The following is a 21,351-nucleotide window of genomic DNA, read 5'->3' as shown; positions in this document are numbered from 1 at the left end:
CTAGCTCCCATTAAAGAATTTACTTTCTTGGATCAAGAGTTGTATCAAGGTCCGATATTATAAAAGTTAATAACCCACCCTGAAGGGTTAATGTCAATTTAGGCAAAGTGGTGGAGGAATTTGCCAAAAGGAAACCTTTTTGAAAAAAGGCATTTTGATTAATTAAACTTTTTGTTTCATTTTGGGAGACAGAGGGTCAGGGAAGGTCTTCTGATAAAAAGTCATCATTTGAAATGGTTCGTAGTATTAGTAGCTGGCAAGTCCTTTACCGTGGACACAATGTACTGCTGCTTAATATGCAATGTCACTCGCAGCTAATCCCTTTATTGATTTTTTTTTTCCCTCTGAATTTGCTGACAGCAGAAGATTAGGTCTAGAGAAATAGTTGCAGTTCAGGTTCTATTTGACAATATTTAGAATTTAAAGTGACCTTTAACAAAGAAAAGGCTGCATGGAGTGGGATTTAAGTGGTTCAGGACAGGGTGCTATTAAGGGCAAGGTAGAAGGGAATGCATTTTTAATGCCAGTGTCAGGGCAGGCCATCCTGGGCAAGTGTCCTTTGTCCTTAGGGCCACGTGAGAGACCAGTGCCAGGCTGATCCCTGGCTTTGCTGCAAAGGAGATGAAGTTTGACTTTGTCCTGTTCAGTCTTTTTTTTTTTTTTTTTAATTAAAGTTTATTTATTTATTTTGAGAGAGTGTGAGCAGGGAAGGGGCAGGGAGAGAGAATCCCAAGCTGCTCAACACTGTCAGCAGGGAGCCTGATGAGGGGCTCGAACCCACAAACCGTGAGATCATGACCCAAGGTGAAATCAGGAGTCAGACGCCCAACCAACTGAGCCATCCAGGTGCCCTGTGCTGTTCCGTCCTGAATGTATGGTACTCTCCCTTCCTTAACCCTCTCCCACAGTCCCTTTTTCTCTCTTGGCCTCATTGGTGTTGTCCACAGCTCTCCCTTGTGTAGTCCTCCCAGGCTGCACACCTGCACGGCACCGTGCTCCCGCACCACCTCCTACCTCTGCCCACTTTTAAGAGGAAAGCGATCTGATTAGGATGTCAATAGTCTGTGGTCCTTAACTGTCCGTGAATTTAAGCCTTTGAAACAATAGGGACTTTTATTCCTTTGAGCTTATTAACAGGTCAAATGGTGGAGGGAGAGAATTGGTAGATGTGGTTTAACAAAATAAGAATCTAAATAAAATACAAATACATATATGCAAAAGCATGACATTCATTCCAGCCCTGTCCTCAATTCTGCACTCTGCTTCTGAGGTCACCCTCTCCTCTTTCCCTTAGTCACATTCAGGGGGACAAAATTCATACCCCATTGGTAGCCTTACTGTGTCAATCTGAGCTTGTGTTAGACTTGGTCATATTTTAGGTGTTATTTCACCGGGGTATATTCAAATCCAAGGGATGGGTACTATTTGAAGTATTCTCCTTTTACTTTTCAGCATCACCTGGCAGAGGATGGTGACGTCTGCATTAATTCCTGAATTGCATAGTTCCTAGCTGTTTGACTTGTCACCTAATTCCTCTGGTCCTTAGTTTCCTTATCTGAAATGAGAAATGTCACCAGATATCTCTAACATCACTTCCAATTGTAAAATTACAGGTTTTATTGTGCCCTGCCCTCTGTTGCTTCTCAGTCTCCTTCCAGAAGGCTCTGAGTGAGGAAATTCCACCACCATTCGTCTACCCACCGTCCAGCTCTCACGTGCTGTGCAATAGTGAGGTGTATAGGGTAGGATGGTGAGCGTTCAAAGGCTTCAGAAGGCGTGGTCCTCTTCCCAGGGAGTTTATATATTTGTTTTAGAGACAAAATGAGATGTATGTGTGTCTGGCCTCTGGCTGTTTTATACAAGTTTGTATCATCACAGCAATGTGCTCATAAACATATCTTTACATGTATGGCTAGACTGTAAGCCCTTTGAGGCCTTAATGCTATAGTAAGTTCTCGACACATGCGTGTTGAAGTTCATGATAAAGTATGTACAGTGGGAATATGTAATCTTGGGGGCCACCAGTGTAGAGAGATGACCACAGAAGGGTCTTCTTCAAATCTACAGTGACTGTGAGTTCAGGTTCACAGCCAGGAGCTGGTAGCAGGAGCCACGGCCATGTGTGCCCTTCCTCTGTCACTGCTTCTCGAGTCTGGTCCTTGAATGCTTAAGGACCATGCTAAATGGTATCTGTCATTTCCTAAAACTGTTGACAATTCTGCCTCCCTGGGCGGTGAGCCTTTCCATGATCCACCATCCCCTTCCCTAGAATGCTGGTGTTTCCAGCTGCCCGACTAGGAGGTTCATCTCGACCCAAAGTGTCCTGCTTCCAGGGTCTACCCACCAGCTTAGACCCCTTGCCTCACCAGCAACATTGATATTTGGACCTTGTGATTCTTGTTCAGAGCTAGACCTGGAGTTGGCTAGTTCTTCTCACTCAGGCCTATTTCGAATTGCACACTGTTCCCTATTAGCTTACATCTGAGGTCCTTATGCCTTGAAGCTGGACCTGCAAGAATTAAAATATTGGGAAAATTAGGGCTTAGGAATTTTGGGGTTCTGGACATTCAGAAGTCTGTCTTGGGCATCAGGAGAGACTCAAGCCTGCTATGCATTGGCCTCAAGACACCATGATTGAGAAGACCTTCATAATTAAGGACACATTTTTGAAACCAGGAATGTTTTTGGACTCTTCTTACTGGATTAAAGTCCAATTGTAGGTCATGGGCTCTCGAATCACACAAGGAAGGGAAAAGAAGTGGGTCACCTGGCTGGAAAGAGTTAGTTGGAGAAACTGAGAGATGGGATGGTGTAGATGCTGGCATTGACTGGTCTGCTTGGTGTTTGTCAAGACCTGGAAGTGAATCATTGAAGCAATACTGTTGTCCTAGAGGTTATGGAAGTCCTGCATTTTATCACCTATTTGGAGCCTTTTATTGGAAAATTACATGTATGTGAGTGAATGGGTTGTACCTTAACTGGCCAAAGTTTCTCCTCATCAAAACAATGTTGACTCTAAGTCCTACAAATTCTAAGTCTGGGGGTATAAGAGCTGTGTCCTTGCTGGCCTCTTCACAGACTTCAGATCTTACAGCAGCGTGGGCTCAGTGAACCAAGGATGGTAGAAAACTGTTCTTAACCTTGGCACCTTCACAGCTCACCCTCTCCCTGCCGTCAACATGCTTCCTCCCAGATTCCTTTGCTTTGCCCTTCATTATCAGAAATGCAAATGGGACTAATTTGGTAGATGGTCAGAAGTAGTGCTTTAAGTCAAAACTTTTCATTCTTCCAACAGGCCTGGCATTGGAGTTCTTTGTGTTATGCTCAACCAATGGTTCTTTGCTAGGCATTAGACGTGTAGAGAAGTGTCATTTTCTGATTTCAAATAATTTGGAAGCACCTATTTATATCATAACCTATATATATAACCTAACTGAGCCAAAGAGATCTCTATGTTTACTAATGCAACATTTCCTTAGACTTGATTTCCAGCTTGCTTTTTCCTCCTCCTCTTTCCTGCCCCCTTCCAAATCACACTGTAAACTGTTGAGGCTGTCTTAACTTTCTCCCCAGCATCCAGTGCAGTGTCTGATACCTAATCACATGAGTAACATACCATATATATATATATATATATATATATGTACGTATATATATATATATATATATATATATACACGTATATATACACACACACACATATATATATATATGCACACACACATATATACGTATATATATACACACACACATATATATACGTATATATATACACACACACACACACATATATATACGTATATATATGACATGGATATATATGATAACGTGGATAATTGGGAACATCGATGATTCTGATGTTCGATAACCAAGAGCATTTTCCTGGCAATGGCATGTTCTAAGCTGAGGGTTGTGGGTGTGTCCAAATGCTGGCCTCCTCACTGCACAAAGTGTAGCCAGCTTTGGCCTCTGAAAAGGAACCTCACCTTCAGACATGGCGTCAGCCTCCAGCTGGATGGTCCTCCCAGCTGGGATCCTCTCCCTAATGCCTTTTTGGAAGGTCTTTCCTTCACTTGGAGGGTTTTAGCCAAAGGGGAGAGATTTTTTATGGATTTCCTGGGGGAGTATCCCACAAGGTCTGCTCCAGAGCGGCACAGACTTTTAGCCACCAGTAACGAGAAGGGCAGTTTGTTGGGACACAGGTCATAGAGTGAGATTCTGAAGAGCATGTCTCCTCCATTGTGTTGCACGGCGTTTTGCACAGTTGTTCAGTAAGTGTTGACTGAATTGTACCTGGTTGGGTTGTTGTGATTCTCACCATCTTTCTTCCCCTCCTATTGTTCTTTAGGGATTCTCTGGTTCCTCCTATTGGGTTTAGGAAGTTCACAGGGGTGTCTCATGTATGTTTCTAAATATTGTTTCTTGGCTACTTGGTGGGCTCTGACATTTCCTTCAGAATGTGTCAAGATCTGTCTTCTCTGACAGTGACACCTGCCCATCGGCCTCTTCTGCTCCCCTGCTAGGGTCTCTTGCTTGTCTCCATGTCTGATGTGGGGGAATGCCTGCTCTCCTGGTCTGTTCTAGATTTGGACTGGTCCAGCTTGCTGCCACACTCTGACTTCCCAGGAGCCTGGCATTTGCTTGTAATTTCATCAGAAAGGACAGGATTGCTCCCTCTGTTTCGTGGGTCACCCACCCATGCTGCCTTGTATGGGGGAGGGTAATGTCTTACGGAGATTTTTGGCAACTGGCACTTCCATTTGTGTTGTCACACCTCTCTTCCCTGGGGCTCTGGCATGAATCCCTGGGGCCAGGAGCCGAGGGACTTGAGCAACACATCCTACTGCATTTGGAGTCACTCTTCCCTCATTCTCATCCATTGTCCTGGGACCAATCTCTGCACAGTGACTTTGTCTCGGGATGGATATTTTCTCCGTCTACTTGGTCTTTGGTGCACATGAACTAATGGGAGGCCCAGAGAGGGAAAACAATAGGTAATCCTAGGACTAGACTGCAGATACTGTGAATTCCACTCAGCACCTCTTGCTCTGAGCTGCGGCTGCCCTACTGACCCTCCAGACGTGCCCAGGCATGTCTAAAGCCCCAGGCAGTCATGGCTTAGGCTTGTGATGGTACTTTGAGTGCTTTTTCTGGGGAGTGTGTATTTAGCATCTCATTCAGAGCCTTGCACAGAGCAGGGCTTCATAGATAGCCTTAATTATAATATTCATATGGACTTTGGTTCTTGATCTGTTTCTTCTGAGAATTCTTTCCTTCTGAAACTTCCAATTTCTTGAAACCTTTTGATCCTTAATAACGTGGTCTTTCCTGCCCACTGTGACTTGATACTATAAAAAAAAGAGAAACAGGGTTGGGGGGGGTATGTGTGTGTTGGGGTGAGGAGAGAAAGCTGTTATCAAGGAGTCAAGGTGACAGGTTGAGTTCATGGTCAAAGAGTCAAGGTAATGGGTAGGAAAGCAGAGTTCATCCTAAGGGTCCAGGTAGGTAGCCAAGAGCCAGGAGGGTGGTACCAGTAGCAGCGGTCCAGAGAAGGAGCTGGGTTTTGGAAACTGGATGCCTTTTCAAGGTCCCAGGAGTTTTTTAGGCGGACTGGCTTGGCTTCCAGGAATGCACAAAGATGACTCAAGTAGAGGGATTCTTGAGAAGATACACCTCAGATGGGAAGGGGAAGAACTGGGGCAGTCCAGGTCTTACCCTCCCTCTCCGGGTCTCTGCTGCTTGCTCACCTCTTTTCCCCAGCTTCCCCACTGCCTGTCTCCCTCCTAACTTTACCCCGCCTTTTATTTTATTTATTCTGGTTTCCTTGGTACCAGCTTGATCTCATGGCACCCTTTCAACTCCAGCCACATTCTTTCAGTGCTTCTGGTGTCCTTTTCAGTTGAGGGAGGATTCCATTGGCTCAGTTCAGGATCTTGTGCTGGGCCCTGGTCACTGGTGGCTGTGGCCCCGGGATCAGCTGGTGCCCGGCAGAGGGTCATGTGGTTCAGCACACGCTCTTTTGAGCCGCAGGGACGATAAGCGAAGCTTCTCTTAGAAGGCGGGGCTCCAAGAAAGGATTTCTCTGGGTTCTTGGAGGTAGAGCTGAGAGAACTGTCACAAAGGTGGTCTCCTGATTCCATGGGGCAGGCAGTAGCCTCACTAGGGGCTGCTGAATGCAGGCTGCGCTCGCTTCAGGGCTCCTGCCTCTGCGGTGTCGTTGAGTCAATGATGATCACGCACGTGGAAGCATCACGAGTCCCCTTGGATAGCACAGAGCCCTTCTCTTCTAGATGCACTTCTTTGATGTTTTAAAAATGACTCTTGATACATGAATTCATGTAGTTTCTGTGTTGTGTGTAATAGCCAAATCCATTTTCACCTTCATGCCCCTGAACTCCTTAGGTCTTCACAATATCCCTGTGATGGAGAAGGGATCTGGCTGGCATTTTAGGTATGCGGTAACTGAGTCAGGGCCAAGTTGAGAGGCTTTGGTCTAGGCGTTCTGACTTGCATTCCCGCCCCTCTTTACTCATGCGTCATACATCTGTATGCAGAGCATTGTACGTCCCTAGGTGTTACGAGGAGATAAAAAAGAAATAAGCTTACATTCTAGTTAGGATAAGCTGCAAACAACATCCATTAAGACCGTCATTTGAGAGCTGATTGCTGTGTGCTGGTGATTGTGACCTTGAAGTACTCACACAAGAGGACACACAAAAATTACAGGCTGCCTCGAAAGTCTGGGATGCGCTGTGGATTGAAGTTAAGCCGAGAGAGAATCAAGGTCACGTACTTGTCCAAACCGGGCAACCCTGCAAACAGCCAAGGTTATTTGTCGGTAGTACTGAGCCGGAAGGTGTCTCTGGATCCTGCTCGAGGAGCTCCAGGGCTGGGTGGCCTGATGGGGAATTAATTGACGAGGGATCTGAAGCCCAAACTGAGGAGGTGGCTGTATCCTTGGGAAGAAGAGAGAGGAGGGTGCGCAACTATGAAGGTCTGTGCCAAAGCGGTGGTGCATCTTCTAACAGTTTGCAGAGGACTTCACGACAGGTTTTCTGAGCTGTTTTATTGTAACCTAGAAGGAACCTCCGGTGACAGGAGAGGATCCCTCACTGCAGTGTACTGGAATGTAGCCGAGGGGAAGACATGAAGAGCTGTTTCCAGGAGGAAGGCTCTGACAGGTTGGCCACTAGAGGCACAGGAGGGAAGTCAGAGCTCTCCCAGGTAGGGGGAGGGGGCACCCATGGGGGCAGCCACTGACACTATAAGCAGGTACGCAGAGCAATGGGAACTTAGGGGCAGGCTGTATACCACTGGGTCAGTGCATGGAGGTCTGGCAGCCAGTGGCCGAGCCTCCAGAGGCTCACGTAGGGCCAGGAATCAGCCATCCATCCCAGCCAGGGGGAAGGTAGAGCCCTCAGCTTGGCCATCCCCACAAACCTTAGTCCTGGGAACATAAGGCAGGACTGGTGTGCAAGGTCAAGACCGGGTCAGTGGTGGGAGTGTGGTGCTTGACCGGAGCCTGGGTTTAGAGAGGGGTGGCCCAAGTTGTGGGGAAGGGAGAGCTCTGAGTGCTGAGAACTGTAAGGTGTCCGCCGAGCCCTGTACAGCTCAGGGTGCTGAGCCCTGTACAGCTTTGATGTGGAAGCCAGAGGGTGGGGTGCAGAATCTGGGGTTCAGAGAGCCAAAGTGATGGACTCAAGACCATTCTTGGCCAGGCTGACATGGTGCTGGATTTTATCTTTTACCTTGTTTTGTTTGGAATATTGTAATGGACTTTTTTGTAATGTGATACATGCACATTGTGATTCATCATCTTAAAAACATCAAAGGATCTACAAGGAACATTTTTTCCCCTTTAATTTCTCTGATCATCCAATCCCCCTTCCACAGACAACCAATATTATTAGTTTCCTTCCAGAGATGTTTTATGTGTGTTCAAGCATATGCCTATATATCTATTTATCATTTTTCCCCACTTCTTAAATAAACGTGATGTATTTTGCATGCTGCTCTGCACCTTGCTTATTTCCACTTAATTTATCCCATAAGGCTTTCCATATCAGTTTATAATGAGTTGTCTTTTTAAAAATGCTGTATTGCCTTCTATTGTGTGGATATACCATAATTTATTTAGGCAGTCTCCTTCTGATGGAAATTTAGGTTGCTCTCGTAAGCAAAGTGGCAAATGAATAACCTTGTACGTATGTCATTTCACACCTGTGAGGCTGCGTCTCCCAGATAAATGACTAAAAGTGGAATTTCTGGGTCAAATCGAGCCTTTGTAATTTTTAGAGATATTGATGAATTGCCCTTTCGAGAGGTTGTACAAATTTACAAAATTTACACTCCAAGAGCAACTCACAGGTGTGTCTGCCTCCCTGCCCCTCACCACACAGTGTGTTATCAAACCTGGGGACCTTTGCCAGAATAGTTGTTGAAAATGCCATCTCAGTGCAGGTTTAATATATTGTTCTCTCTCTTTGAGTACTCTTGAGCATATTTGCATATTTTAAGGTCCATGAGCTATCTGTTCACCTTTTGTTTATTTTAAAATTGGATTGTTGGTCTTTTTCTTAGTAATTTTTAGGTGCTTTTCATATATGAGGGAGATCAGTGCTTTGTGATTTTTTTCCTAGTCCTTTGTTATTTGAATTGCAAATATTTCTTTTTTTTTAATTAAAATTTTTTTTAATGTTTCGTTTTGAGAGAGACAGAGTGCGAGTGGGGGAGGAGCACAGAGAGAAGGAGACAGAATCCGAAGCAGGCTCCAGGCTTTGAGCTGTCAGCACAGAGCCTGACGCGGAGCTCATACGCACGAGACGCGAGATCATGACCTGAGCCAAAGTCGGACGCTTAACCTGCTGAGCCACCCAGGTGCCTTCTCTGTCTCTTGATTTTGCTTATGGTGGTTTTTATTGTGCAGAAATTTTGTATTTTTATGTAGTCCAGCTTCTCAGTAATTTCTCTTAGGGATTTTGTGTCATAGTTGTGAAGGATCTCTCCCTCTATGGCTACAGAAGAGTTTTCTCACAGTTTCTTCTAGTACTTTGATGACTTAACTGTTTTTTCCAAACAAATATTTGATCTCCTTGGGAATTATCCTGGTTTAAGGTGTAAAAGTATGTCTTCAGTTTAATTTTTACCCAGGTTTTGAATACCATTTATAAATAAACCATCTTTTTCCTACTGACTTGAGATGACACCATTACTATGTTAGGGACTGAACTGAATCACTCCAAAGTCCTGTGTTGAAGCCCTATCCTCCAGTGTGACTAATTTGGAGATAAGGGCTTCAGGAAGTAATGTTAAATGAGGCCATAAGGCTGAGGCCCTGCCTGGATAGAGCTGGTGCTCTAAGATCCCCGTCCCTCCCTCCTCTACCTTCCTCTCTGTGCGCCACAGAGGAAAGGCCATGTGATGATAGAGCGAGGCAGCTAGGAGGCGATGTATCCTCAGAAAACAGCCCTGGCACCTTGATCTTGGGCTTTGTTTCCAGATTGGGAGAAAATAAATGTTATTTAAGCCACCTGTCCATGGTGTTTTGTCCTGGAAGCCCGAGCTGGCTAATCCATACCAAATAGTCAATGCCTATGTGTTTTAGGCTGACCCTGGGTTTTCTGAATTCTGGTCCCGTTCTCGTACCACATCACATTGCCCACCGACTAGGCAACAAGGAAAGAGTTGGGGCTTCTAAATCATGGAGAGACTGAGGGACATGCTGGGAAAAGTTTGTGGAGAGCAGGTAGTAGGGAGGGACTGAGAGCAGCTGAGACCTTAGACCGGAGACAGCTATCAGGGTGTAGGGCCGGGGTGGGGGAGTTGGGGAGCCATAGGTGACCCAGCCCGTTGAGGGAGAGATTGCAGTGGCTGGCCCAGTAGAAAGAAGGAAGCACCGAGACAGATATCCTGGGAGCAAAGGGGATGGGGGAGGGGGCGGAAGGCTGCTGCGACCTGGGCAGGAGACAGGAGAGAATGGGGGCTCTCTGTGTGGTATTCTTCATTTCCAGGTGTCTATCTCACTGTCTTAGTGGTTCAGTTTCCATGTACTTCTGATGGCCTCATACCTGCCCTCAAACCCTTCGACTCCTTCGAGTCTCCCTCTGTTCCCAAAAACATGGCTATGATGCGTACTTGGAGCTCTAACTCCCTGGGGTGGAGTCTTATTATTTATCTTTATCTAGAAAATCTTAATGTATTCCGTCTTCTTTAAGCAAAGAAAAACATAAGTGAATAGAAATTTCTCCAGTAATAGCTGCCTGTTCCCTCTTTTAACCATTCTGTTCCCACCTTGCTCCCTGGCCCCCCTGCCCCTCTGCCCCTCCAATGACTTGGGTTTGTCCTGACTTCCTCCCCCTCTAGCCTCTACTTTGTTTTTCATTTTTTTGGGGAGAGATAGAGAGAGAGAGAGAGAGAGTGAACAAGAAAGCTAGTGAGCCCGAGAGGGGGAAGAGTAGGGGAGGGGGAGGGAACCTTAAGCAGGCTCCATACCCAGCACGGACCTGGATGCGGGGCCCCATCTCATGACTGTGAGATCATGGCCTGAGCCGAAATCAAGAGTTGGACACCGACTGAGCCACCCAGGCGCCCCTCCAGCCCTTCCTGTGGAGTGCTCCTGCTCTTAGCTCTGCTTTCTAGATGCTGGGTCCCCTTCTGAAAGCCACCTTGCCAGGCTGGTGCTGCACCAGTTCTGTTTCATTGCAGTGATTGGAGTGGCTCCCTGAGGCCTTGCACAACTATGTAAGAGATGGCTGTCTGTCTGTCTTATCTCACTCTGCTTCTGTGTGCTGGCTGCTGATTTCAGCGAAGCCCCGAGTGCAAACCCCGAGGGGCCCAGGAGCAACGTTCATTGTACTTAGGGAGGCGTTGGGCAGCCTCTCAAGGAGTGGGTTACTCCATTAGGATGATTTGCTCTTCTCAGCTCACTCATTTTGGATGCCTGGGATCCCAGAGGGCATCCACTCACCACCTCTTTGCTCCTATGCCCTGAAAGTACGGCTGCCCTGCAGCAGAGGTCCTAGCGCCACGTGTAGGGAGAACGATGCTGCACCTGTCCCTGCAGGAGCAGGTCAAATCCAAGGGGCAAGGAAGCCAGTGTAGACGAGAAGGGCTCCACGTGTCTCCTCCTAGTCCATGCCTCTAGCCGTACTCTGTACTCTGGGTGCATACCCAGAGTACCTGGCCTGGACAACCAGGACAGCCCCCTGCCTGAGTTCTCCACTCGGTACTCTGGCATCAACCCAAACGATCGCCTGTGGGACTCCACCAAGCTCTGGCTCTGTAGTAGTTTGCTCCCGTTGAGTCAACTGTGGGTTCGTTGGGCGCTGGCGGGCCCCACGCTACCCCTTCCCCCCATGTTCTACATCCCACCAAGCTGAAGAACATGGTCCTCTTCCTTTCCCCAGCATTCCCTGGTGTCCTCAGCCATCCATGACCTTCCCTCCCTCCGCCAGCACCGGGTGGTGCTCACCGTGTGCTGTATCCTTTGTGCTTTCCTGGGTCTCCGTCTCATTTGTCCTGTTGGCATCCATCCGCGGGGTCAGCACCTGCGTGTGCTAGGGGAGGTGAATGGGATGCATAGGTGATTAGTGAGATGCTCCTGGGAGGAGATCAGCAGGAGGTGAGTGGCCCGGCCCCCCAGGAGGGTCTCTTGCCATTAAAACTTGGATGATGTGCCTTTGATTTTTGTTAAGGGAATGGGTGGATTTCTTCTTGAATATGATTGTATTCTTTCTTAGTGGATCCCAGAAGACAATATTTTATGGGAGAAAAAACTTAAAATGCAAAAAAAGAAGGTACAGTCGGTGGAACTCTACAGTTGTTTTTTCACTCAGCGTTATATTTTGGGGACAGTTTCTGTCTCCGTATACACGGTTCTAGGTTATTCATTTATTATTTTTTTTAACGTTTGTTTGTTTGTGAGAGAGAGAAAGAATGTGAGTGGGTTAGGGGCAGAGACACAGAATCCGAAGCAGGCTCCAGGCTCTGAGCTGTCAGCACAGAGTCCGATGTGGGGCTCGAACTCACGAGCTGTGAGATCGTGACCTGAGCTGAAGTCGGACGCTCAACCGACTGAGCCACCCAGGCACCCCTAGGTTATTCATTTAAACTATATAGAATATTCTATCCTGTGAATATAACCACACTTGATTTTTCTGTCTCCTACTTGACGGACCTTCAGTGCCATATGGAGCATCCTTGTGGACCTCTCCTTCTTGGCACATGTGCAGGAGTTTGTCTGGGGGTGGGGCATGATTTGGGGCCACTGGACATCAACATCACCAGTTCACTTGATTTGGTCAAGTGTTTGTAACAATTCACACTCCCATCAACCAGTCGAAAGCTTCTTCCCCCCCCCCCCCCACTCTTTACCAAACATTGATATTCTCTGACTCAGGTTTTTCTCTTTTGATTGGGTGGTGGAATGGGGGGCAGCATTTCCAGGAAGTTTAAAAGAAAAATTCCACCTTGGCTTTGACCCACGATCATCAGGTTCTGGTTAGGGGACACTAAGTGGTGCTATCCTCATGGGTCAGAGGCTTGTCCCACATGGTGACTTGTCTGGTTATGGGTGTTCAGACTGTACTTGGTGCTGTGTAGTCAGAGTGATGTTTCTTTTGTCGTGGAAGTGAGGATCTCACAGATGCGGGGTGTAGACGGGTTGGAGAAGGTCACTGGTGTAACCAGGGTTAGAGTGGCTGGATGTGGGAGGCGGTGGTGTCAGTCCTTGAGGCAGGAGCAGGGTGGTAGGATGTGGCCAGGGTCGGAGCCTGCGGGGAAAGCCCTGAGCTGGGGTTGGGGTGGGGGCAGAGGGCATGTCAGAGCTGGCTGAGGAAGCACACCAGGCAGGAAGGAGACGGGCCGCGGGCAGCCTGTCTCCTAGGATGTGCATTTCTTTTGCCAAAGCATGCCAGATAGGTGCTCACTGCATGTCTTAAAAAACCTACCTGGCATCTGACACATAAAACAAATCTTCATCTTACATGGATAGAGTATGGCTGAAGATATAATAACAATTATGGAGAGTTTCCATTGTAGCAGGTGTTAAGTGCTTTACCTGTATTACTTCACTGAATTCTCACAGTACTCTCGAGGGGGTAGATATTTGTATCCTATCCCTTTAAGTGGAGGCACAGCGGGCTTCATTAATTTGGCCACGATCATACACCAGAGAGTGTCAAAGCTAAGATTTAACCCCAGGCAAGCTGGCTCCAGGGCCCAGGCTCTCAACCACAATAGTGCTGATGGACACAGCACAGAAGAGTAATTCACTATTCATATTTTCATACTTGGGTTTGAGTTTTATTTCAACTAATGAGTCAGGCTAAGTTAACACGTCTTTATTCTAGCCAAGCCATTTAACTTAAAGGAGAAAATGGTCAATTTTGTAAAATAGAGGGGCTCCTGGGCGGCTCACTTGGTTAAGCATCTAACTTCGGCTCAGGTCCTGATCTCACGGTTTGTGAGTTCAAGTCTGGCGTCGGGCTCTGTGCTGACAGCTCATAGACTGGAGCCTGCTTTGGATTCTGTGTCTCCTTCTCTCTCTGCCCCTCCCCTGCTTGCACTCTGTGTGTGTCTCCCTCAAAAATAAGCATTAGAAAAACTAAAATGTATAAAAAGATATTTTGGTAAAATAGAGATGTAAAGAAAAACATAATTTATTGGGGCCTTCTACTTTGTTTCTGTAATCTTTAGTTTCCATTCAGTTTTTAGCTAAGGCACACAGCAGGTTGAAGACTGAAATAATCATCTGGGTTTGGTTTTTCATCTACAACCCAGCTTCCTCCATTCTTGCCCCAAATACACATATGCTCACACACGGATACCCAGGGACGGACACACACACACACACACACAGTTTCTCGGAATTAACTAGTAAAGAAAATCAGGATTATATAACTCCCTTTTCAGATGAAAACTGGAAAACTCTGTAATCAGGATATTTTTCCCCCTAGCTGAAATCAAACCTTTATTTAGCTGTTTAAAAACATCTGGGCAGCTGTCTGAATTTTTTTTTTTTTTTTTTACTGGTTCAGCTTGTTGGAAATGACTGGCCTTTTGCCTTCCAGAGATGCACACTGAGGGTTGCAGACCCACCTTCAAAAAAGCTACCCAAAGTCTCTGTCCATGTATCTGATCTTGGACCCCACCTCCGAGCAGCAGCAGCAAAGTAGAGCCATTTGTGCTGTGGCATCTGCAATTTTGGTGACTCATGAACGATCATCTTTTCTCTGAAGGAGCAGGAATGAAGAATTTGCGACCAGTTTATCTTCTCGCTGTCCCTCCCCTTTAGGACAACTGCCTCATGCTGGATCCTTAATTTAAAGAAAATGGATGTTTCCCTCTGGCCTGAAAGCTGGGGATTCTTATCAAAAGTGACATTAAAAAAGTGCCAGACTGGCCTCCTCCCTCTCGCCTGCCCATCCTTCATCACTCCTGCCCGTCTCCATCACTGTCTCCCCATCTCAAGAGCTGTCTCCACTTCCTGGGTCCCTGGAGAGAAAGCATGAGCTCATTGTTCTCCAGTGAAAAACCAGACTTGGTCTCCTTCTTGCCTCGTTTGTCTGTCAGAGCCTGGAGATTGATGGTCCTTCCAGCAGCCGAAACTGCCTGGGGAAGCCGATGCCTCCTTCATTGGGTGTCTGCACCCTGTGGGGAGGGTATGGGGAGGGCAGTGAAGGCTTGGGGCTCTGAACTTTCTAGAAGGTTATTAGGGCTGTGATGGGAATAAGGGAATGGGTTATTTACTATACCCTCAATGGTGATTTAAAGCCATACCTCACCTTCTCCTCCTCTCTCAGGCAGCTGGTTTCAAGCTGGAAAATACATGAGCACATGGAGAAAAGCTGCAGCCAAGACCTTACAGGGAAGACGGGTGGTGTGGGGCAAGCCCAACAACGCCTCGTTCTTTATTTCCTTTGGTGAGGGAGTTACTGTGTAATGACACTTTAAAAATACCAGGTCAAAAACCTGCTAAAAGATTCAGAACTGTCTCCTTTTCTGGGGGAAAAGGCACTCAGAACCCAGGAATGTGGAAATTAGGATAAAGAAAATAGATCGTACCAAAGATGAGATGAACGTTATTCATTAAAATTTTTTTTTAATGTTTATTTTTGAGAGAGAGAGAGACAGAGTGTGATGGGGGGAGGGGTGCAGGGAGAGGGAGACACAGAATCCGAGGCAGGCTCCAGGCTCTGAGCTGTCAGCCCAGAGTCCGACGTGGGGCTTGAACTCATGAACCACATAATGATGATGACCTGAGCCGAAGTCGGACGCTTAACTGACTGAGCCACGCAGGCGCCCCAGAGACGAGGTGACCCTTAGCACAGGAGATCGTGAAGCGTTCGGTGCTATTTAGATGTTGGTCAAGGAGGACAGCCACTCGATAAAGTAACCAAAAGGGGCTGGTGAGTGAATGGAGGTGCGGGCAGAGAAATGGAACTGTGCTCAGTGGGGTGACTGGGGGCACAGATCTCGGTTGTGATGTGAGGCACGCGGCAGTCACCCAGCAGGGAGGCCTCCGTTCTAGTTCCTAATTGGAGTGTTGAGTGCCAGACGATGACGGACACGGGAGGCGCTGTCTCCAGTGGGGCCATCCTGTTCGAGAGCGGGGACTGGGCTGTCAGATGGGGTGCCCGAAGTGCCGTGAGCCTGGAGGTAGGTGAGCGGTGTCCAGATTTTTCAATGAAGGAGGAGATTGTTGGGATTCGGTGAACCCAGACGAGCAGCTGAGCTCGAGGGAGCTCTGGAAAACTGTCCAAAGGGCTTATTAACCAGATGGCGGGTGAGTGATCAGCAAGGAGGCTGTGATGTGCAGAGTCCAAACAAGCTGCGCCAAGCTGGCCTCGTTCCCTTTCTGGCTATGCCTCTTAGGTTGACGGGGTGAAAGATACACAAGTGGACGAGATGGGGAAGTGGCTCTGGGTGGGGGATGGTGGGTGGATCAGGGGTGTGAATTCCTGGCAGGCCCAATAGTCCTATCCAAAGTGCTTTCTCTCTCTCTTTTTTATTTTGTTTAATTTTTTTTTTTAAATGTTAATTTTTGAGAGAGAGACAGACAGACAGACAGACATGGAATCTGAAGCAGGCTCCAGGCTCTGAGCTGTCAGCTCAAGAGCCCAATGCCAGGTTCAAACTCTTGAGATCGTGACCTGAGCTGAAGTTGAATGCTGAACCAATTGAGACACCCAGGCACCACCCTCTCTCTTTTTTAAATGTTTAGTTACTTATTTTGAGAGAGAGAGGGAGGGGGAGAGTGTGAGCAGGGGAGTGGCACAGAGAGAGAGAGAGACGGAATCCCAAGCAGTTCCAAGCTGTCAGCCTAACCTGACGTGGCTCGATCCCATGAACCGGGAGGTCATGACCTGAGCTGAAATCAAGAGTTGGTCACTTAACTGACTGAACTACCCAGGCGTCCTGCTTTGCTTGTTTCTGATAGAAAACCTTGGAAGGTCTCTATTTCTGAAGAGCTTGGATTGTCACAATTTCTCCTCCTACGTGTGGTATACTGCCCTGCTTACAAACATGTCAGGTGGATTTGTATCCCACCTGAGCCGTGTAACAGCTTTGTGTTCTCAGCTTACCTTTGGACGCTGAGCCTCTATGTCCTCATCTGCGAAATGGGGATGATAACCAGACCTAACTTTTAGGATTAAATGAAACAATGCATAACAAGGTCCTTTGTATAATGCCTAATACATAGAAAGCTTGCATTAGAAGCTGTTGTGTGTTTTTGAATGTTCATTTATTTTTTGAGAGCGTGCAAGCAGGAGAGGGGCAGGGAGAGGGGGAGACACAGATTCTGAAGGAGGCTCCAGGCTCTGAGCTATCAGCACAGACCCTGATGGAGGGGCCTAAACTCACGAACTGTAAGATCACGACCTGAGCCGAAGCTGGATGCCAGACCGTCTGAGCCACCCAGGCGCCCCAAACACAAGCTATTGTTAAAACAAATGCCAAGACCTCAGAGCACCATTTTGGCCATCAGGAGAACAAAGATGAGAAATACAAGCTTGTCTCGCTCAAAACTACCGATAGAAATACGGTTTCTGTGCAAATCACTGTTACAACTAGTAGCCAGCTGAAGGTGTTTGGGCCCCGGGGTGAGGTGAGGGGTCAGAAATGTGTTGGGGGATGACTGGGGTGCTGGCAGACGGGAGCAGGCGTTTTGAGAATGAAATTGCCCGTGTGTGAATCAGAGGGGCCCCCCTGACCACTGCTGATAAACATTTATGTAACATGGACTGAAGGAAGTAAATGTTTAGGATTTCTGGCCTTGCAGTGCATACAAACACGGAAAGGCCACGCCAATCCCACAAGCACAAAAACAAAGCACACAAAATGGAATGCATTTGAAAGCATTAAAACCCAAAACATAACACTTTTCCTCAGTTCAGAGAAAAACCTTTCTGGCTAGGCCTGCAGCAGCTATAAGCCTTGCAAATCCTCGGGCTCAGAACATCTGGGAGGAGCAGAAGGCGCTAAGAGGAGGTGGGAGGGGAGGTGGGGTTTCTTGAAATAGGTTTTTGTGAGGAGTTGCCCGCGCCCCCTTCTGCCCCACCTGTGGACAGGACTGGGCAGGGGTGGGGGATCCCAGCCCGTCTGCCCTCTTTGAAGCCCCTGGGGCGTTGCTGGTTTGCTTCTTTGCTCTTTCGTCCAGGACACGATTTGCTTCTACTCTCACACCTTTAATTCCCTAACCCCACCCACACTCTCGTGGCCGCTAAGGTCCTCAACATTGACCATGCTAATAAATCTGATGATGGCATTCCTGACGCACTACAGGGAAAGCTCCCTGCTTCCTCTCCTTGCTAAGAGGTCATCTTAACTTTAAAAACAAAATGCCCTTTAAAGAAGAGGTTCAAGGCTTAAAGCTTCAGCTGGTGTCATCTCTCTTTTTTAATGTTGGTTTTCACTTTTTTCCCATGTGTTTCTACTCTCTCCTTAATCTTTGCATTTATTAAGCACAGAGCACAGGCCTTGGGCTAGAAAGGGGACTAAGGGGGGTCAGCCCTGGGGTGGGGGGGAGGCAGACCCGGGAGTGAGCCCGCAAGGCCTGGGCTGGGGCAGGCTGAGGCCGGGACGTTACCTTCTTCCCCTTCTTTCATCCTTTCCCAGTGAAGGCATTGGTTGCTTCCACATGCAAGGCACTTGGGCTGCAACACAGCCCTTGCTCCCGGTGAGCCTTTGGCTGGAGTTGAGTCATTCCAGCTGTGGTGTCTGAAAGTGCTCTGCACACGCCGAGAGACACTGGCTTTTCTCCCTGCTGGCTGAGGGGCTCTGGAGGGTGGGCTTCATCTGTCTACACCGTCTTCTCCAGTCTTCGCTTCAGTGGGTTGTTGTGAGGATGGCTTGGGATAGAATAGGAGCATCCTTGCGTGGTGGGCATTGAATAGACTCTTCAGGAACTCTGCAGGGAAGGAAGCCTGTGGACCCTCCACGCTGGTCCCGTAGCCCACCCCGTGTCTTAGGATGCTTGAAGATCGAGAGAAGAAAAGACCACGGAGGATACGGAAGCAGAGAAAGAGAAGAGCCTCCCTGAGGCACTAGGTGCCCGTGTGACCCCTGCAAGAGGACCTCAGGATTACGTTGGACCAATTCCTTTTACTTAATACCACCCACGTTGTTTTCAAGCCTATAAGCCATATTCTCTACTTTCTTTTAGGTCATCATTCTTAGTCCCGCTGCCCCAGTACGGCCTACAACAGGAACCTGGGGGGAGTTCCTGGGAAACGGGAGGGAGGAGGAAGCCGTGCGGTGGGCAATGCGGAGCTGCTTGCTGACATGAGCCTCACCTGTGGTCCCGGAGGTCGCCCTCTGAGTCATTGTGCGGAGCGGGCCTTGTGCTTCTCTCCCTGGGGGCTGGGCACTTGCTCTGTGGCTCTTACTCCCTTGCTGTCCCCTCCTGTTCTTCTCTAGGCTGTCTGGTGTGGACTAAGTGGGCTTGTGAAGTGTGTTGAGGCAGGAAGACTTGGTGAGTGCTGTCCGCTTTCCCGGGAGTGCCCACTGTGGCTGCCGTGGGATCCAAGGTGCTCTTAGTGTGCCCAGAGACCCCGCTCTGGTTCTGTCCACAAAGATCCACAAGGCATGGTGCAAACACGGCTCCCAGATGGGCACTTGACCCTGGTGTTGCTTTGCTCGTCGCTCCCAGACATGGCTTCTGAGGAGAGGCCAGCAAATACTCAGAGCCAACGACTTCATTTACCTTATAGATCATTTGATCAAGTAACAGATCCCGATCTCCATTCTTCATTCATCCAAACGTATATGGAGGCCCTCTCTGTGCACCAGCTGCTTACCTGGCCCTGGGTAAAAAAGCGTAAAGAAGAAACACGGTTTCTGATTGTGATGAACTCACAGTTCAGCGGCAGCAACCCTTCTTTGAATACAAAAAGCTTTGAGGTCAGAAGAATCTGGGAAGGTCTGCCTGCCATGCCTGTCCCTTCCAGGGGGAGTAGGGGGAGTCACAACATACATTAGAAACTCTCTCAAAGTCCTGCCGTAAGTAGATCATTTAAATATTTAACCCAACTTTTCCTAAATGCATTTCACTGTCACATACCCAGCCTCATTTTCCTGCAGTTTTATTGAAATATGATCAACATCCCTATCGTCTTAGTTCAAGGTACGTAATGTGCTGCTTTGATACATGCAGGTATTTGTGAAATGATCACAGTAAGTCTATGAACGTCCATCACCTCACGTCGTTGCCAATTTGTTTTTCTTGTGATGAGAGCTAAGATCTCTTTTAAAAAAAAAAATTTTTTTTTTAACGTTTATTTTTGAGACAGAGAGAGACAGAGCGTGAACGGGGGAGGGTCAGAGAGAGAGGGAGACACAGAATCCGAAACAGGCTCCAGGCTCTGAGCTGTCAGCACAGAGCCCGACGTGGGGCTTGAACTCATGGACCACGAGATCATGACCTGAGCTGAAGTCAGATGCTCAACCGACTGAGCCACCCAGGCGCCCCAATATCTACTCTTAGCAACCTTCAAATACACATTAACTCCAGTCACCATGCTGTGCATTATATCTCAAGACTTTTTATAACTGGGCTTGTACCTTTTGACTACCTTCACTCAGTAAGTTCTACCGCTCATCCCCCCCTTGCCTCTGTCAACCACCAAACTATTCTGTTTCTATGTGCTTGGTGTTTTTAGAACCCACATGTAAGTGAGCTCCTACAATATTTGTCTTTCGCTGTCTGACTTTGCTTAGCCTAATGCTTTGAAGGTCCACTGATGTTCTTGCAAATGACAGGATTTCCTTTTTTATGGCTGAATGATATTCCACTGTTACATACATACATACATACATACATACATACATACATACATACATACATCTCCCACGTTTTCTTTGTCCATTCATCCACTGGTGGGCACATCAGTTGTTTCCATGCTTTGGCTATTGTGACTGGTGATGGCAGTGAGCATGGGGGTGCCGATGTCTATTCAAGATAGTGATTTCAGGGGCACCTGGCTGGCTCAGTCCATAAGCGTGCAACTCTTGATCTCAGGAGTCGTGAGTTCGAGCCCCACATTGGGTGTAGAGATTAAGACAAAAATTTAAAAAAAATGATTCATGAAAAAAGATAGTATTTTCATTTCCTCCAAATACAAACCTGTAAGTGGGATTGCTAGGTCATGTGGTAGTATTCTTTTTAATGTTGGGGGGATCTACCATACTGTTTTCCACAGTGGCTGCACCAGTCACTCCACTTTTCACATGAGAAAAGTGCTCCCCTGTCTTCCTTTCTCCTTGGGCCTGCCCTGCAAGTTGTGGGTTTGCTTGTGCTCATGCCAGTGACCTAGGTGTTGGTGACTGCTACCCACTTGGCCCCCTCTTTATTTTTTATTTAAAAATGTTTAATTTTTGTTTGAGAAAGAGTCACAGAGAGGAGACAGGAGTGAGAGAACCCGGACAGACTCCACGCTGTCAGCACAGAGCCCGAAGTGGGGTTTGAACCCATGAAACCATGAGATCATGACCTGAGCTGAGATCAAGAGTCAGACACCTGACCAACTGAGTCACCCAGGTGCCCCATGCCCTTCTCCCCTTTTTAAAGTTTATTTATTTTGAGAGAGAGAGGGAGAGAGAGTGCGTGCGCATGTGTGTAAGCAGGGGAGGGGCAGAGAGGGGGGAGAGAGAATCCCAAGCAGGCCCTGTGCTGTCAGCACAGAGCCTGATGCGGGTCTCAAACTCACAAACTGTCAGATCATGACCTGACGGGGCAGCCCCTTTTAAAGCTCTATTAGAACAGTATTCGATCCAAAGTAACGCCTCTCTCATGGAAGAATTTAAAGTACTATGGCAGCTGTTCAAGGAAGATAATTTTTGATGGAGTGGGAG

At 47.6% G+C, this 21,351-nt stretch overlaps 1 protein-coding gene and 1 long non-coding RNA gene across 3 annotated transcripts in view; both read left to right on the top strand.

Annotated features, from left to right (window-relative positions):
- Window positions 1–16,026, top strand: part of LOC128314697 (uncharacterized) — a 32,514-nt gene extending 16,488 nt beyond the window's left edge. Inside the window, exon 2 of the long non-coding RNA XR_008296579.1 lies at window positions 14,070–16,026. This is a non-coding gene — a long non-coding RNA (uncharacterized LOC128314697). The remainder of the gene's footprint in view (window positions 1–14,069) is intronic.
- The window catches only part of TMEM178B (transmembrane protein 178B), a 356,181-nt gene that overhangs the window by 90,290 nt on the left and 244,540 nt on the right, over window positions 1–21,351 (top strand). The gene's annotated exons all lie outside the window — the stretch shown is intronic.

This window comes from Acinonyx jubatus, chromosome A2 (genome assembly GCF_027475565.1).
Source record: "Acinonyx jubatus isolate Ajub_Pintada_27869175 chromosome A2, VMU_Ajub_asm_v1.0, whole genome shotgun sequence".
In the NCBI taxonomy this organism is placed as follows: domain Eukaryota; kingdom Metazoa; phylum Chordata; class Mammalia; order Carnivora; family Felidae; genus Acinonyx; species Acinonyx jubatus.
This window is presented reverse-complemented; position numbering and strand designations above follow the sequence as displayed.